The sequence below is a fragment of the Vicugna pacos genome, chromosome 2 (assembly GCF_048564905.1).
Source record: "Vicugna pacos chromosome 2, VicPac4, whole genome shotgun sequence".
In the NCBI taxonomy this organism is placed as follows: Eukaryota; Metazoa; Chordata; class Mammalia; order Artiodactyla; family Camelidae; genus Vicugna; species Vicugna pacos.
Window position 1 is genome coordinate 11,574,229 of NC_132988.1, and position 2,346 is coordinate 11,576,574.

Consider the following 2,346-nt stretch of genomic DNA (forward strand, 5'->3'; position numbering starts at 1 on the left):
TCTGAGGCAGGTTGTATTATTATCTCTCCACGACACTAACGGATTAAGTGATTCACCAAAATCGTATGCTGTTAAGTGAAGGGACTCAGCTTAACCCAAGAGCACTCTGGATCCGTTCCCCATGCTCCAAAGCTCTCTGCTACGCTTACGGTCATTTTAAAATGCTACGTTTAGGGGTGGAGTACAGCTCAGTGGTAGTGTGTGCTTAGCATGCATGAGGTCCTGGGTTCACACCCCAGTACTTCCATTAATTTTTTTTTAAAAATTAAAATAAATAAACCTACAATGCTGTGTTGGATGGAGCCGACTGCATCACACTGTCTGGAGAGACGGCCACAGGGGACTGCCCCCTGGAGGCTGTTTGCAGGCAGCACCTGATTGCCCGTGAGGCAGAGGGCGCCATCTACCATTTGCAATTATTAGAGGAGCTCCGCCTCCTGGCTCCCATTCCCAGCCACCCCACGGAAGCCGCCACCATGGGTGCTGTGGAGGCCTCCTTCAAGTGCTGCAGTCGGGCCATCATTGTCCTCACCAAGTCTGGCAGGTCTGCTCACCAGATGGCCAGATACCGCCCCCACGTCCCCATCATTGCTGTGACCCAGAATCCCCAGACAGCTTTCTTTTTTTTTTTGCAAACGAAATCACATTCGTCCAGATTTTATTCGCCCAGAACTACTAGGGAAGCAGTAGGATTTGGTTTCAACACTGCCAAAGAGCAGGAATTTACCTTAGTGTTAACTCGGAAGCAATCCTGTTGTGAATGTTGTAGCCGGGGCCCCGCTGTGCTCACTGAGGAATCCCGCAGCTCTCTCGGTTCAGGCTCCGTCTCGCTAGAGGTGGACCCACTGTTGATGGTGTAGACGCTCTCTGCTACTCCCTGAGCTGAAGCACAGCCATCTGGCTCCTTCTCCCTGGGACTAGACAGTCCTGGGAGGACGGCCATCCTCCCAGTCTGCCTGGTGGGCAGCAAGGACACGGTATAGTCTGCAATGATCCCACTCATGTCTAAGTTGCACGCCTGGTCGAAGGCTAGGAAACTGACGTTGGTGTTTGCCTCACACACCGCAAAGGAGCCATCGTCCATGATGAGGAGATCGATGCCACAGAAGTCCGTGTCCGTGATGTTGGACACCTGGATAGCCAGCTGCTTGCCTTGTTCCGTCAGTGGGCACATGACGCTCAGGCCACCAAGAGAGCAGTTGTTCTGCGTCCATCTGTCTGTGCAGCAGCAAAGCATGGAGCCCATCACCTGGCCCCCAACAGCCACCACCCGGATACCCTTTCCACGGGACTCCTTCAAGAACAGGTAGGACACGTCAAGGCGGGTCAGATGGCAGATGTCTGAGAGGTGGTGTTTAGCTCTTGCGAGAAAAACAGCTTTTCCCTGATGTCGGCGCGTGCTCTTCATCACCACCGGCTAGCCCAGCGGCTTGGCTTCATCGATCATTTTGGAAAAGTCTTCATGCCCACCATAGGAGAAGGTGTCTGGCATGGGGACCCCCATGTCCAGCCAGCTCCTGGGACATCCAGAATTTGTTGATGCAGTTTAAAATGCCCTGTGGGCGGTTGACTAAGCGGCAACCCAACTTCTCCAGGTGTCTCAGGACTGTGATGTCACTATCCGATTGCACTGAGGGTGTGGGCACCCCGGACAAGCACCACGTCTAGGAAAGTGGTGAGCGCCTTCTGGCTCAGCTGCAGGCCGAGGTTGCCGCCGACTGTGGTGTTGGCGATCTGGTCCAGGAGCACCGCCCGGAAGCGCACGTCCTGCTCAGAGCAGCACTGCTTGGGGGGCGCAGGAGCTTCCCTGTGGTGTATAAGGACCCAGTGCAGGAGGCCTGGGCAGCGGGCATGGACCTCTGGATGAACTTGGCCATGAACGTTGGCAAGGCCTGAGGCTTCTTCAAAACGGGAGATGTAGTCATTGTGCTGATTGGGTGGCGCCCTGGCTCTGCCTTCACCAACACCAGCAGGTCCTTCCTGGGCCATGATGGGCCCGGAGCCCCTCCTCCAGCCCCTGTCCCACCCGCCTTCCCCAACCCATCCATTAGGCCAGCAACGCTGGTAGTGCTCCCTTGGGGCTGTAACGTGGCACTGGTGGGCTGGGATGTCAGGGAAGACAATGCCTCTGTGAAACATGGCTGTTTGGAAGGCCCTGTTTCGGTGCAGTAGTTCAGAGCTGGGTCCCCCATCATGTGGCCCCGTCCAAGCAAGGGACGAAGGAGGGCTGCAGGCAGGACTGGAGGCCCCAGAGCTTCACACAGAGGGTGACAGTTCTCCTTCTTCTTTTCCTTTGTGTACTCGACTCAGTTCCTGCAGAAAATGATACCCAGAGAACTCCCAGCC

General features: G+C 55.5%; 1 pseudogene; it reads right to left on the bottom strand.

The window, feature by feature from the left end:
• Nucleotides 1–723: 723 nt before the first annotated feature.
• Nucleotides 724–1,989, bottom strand: LOC102530761 (N-acetylaspartylglutamate synthase A pseudogene; annotated as a pseudogene).
• Between the last annotated feature and the right edge of the window lie 357 nt (nt 1,990–2,346).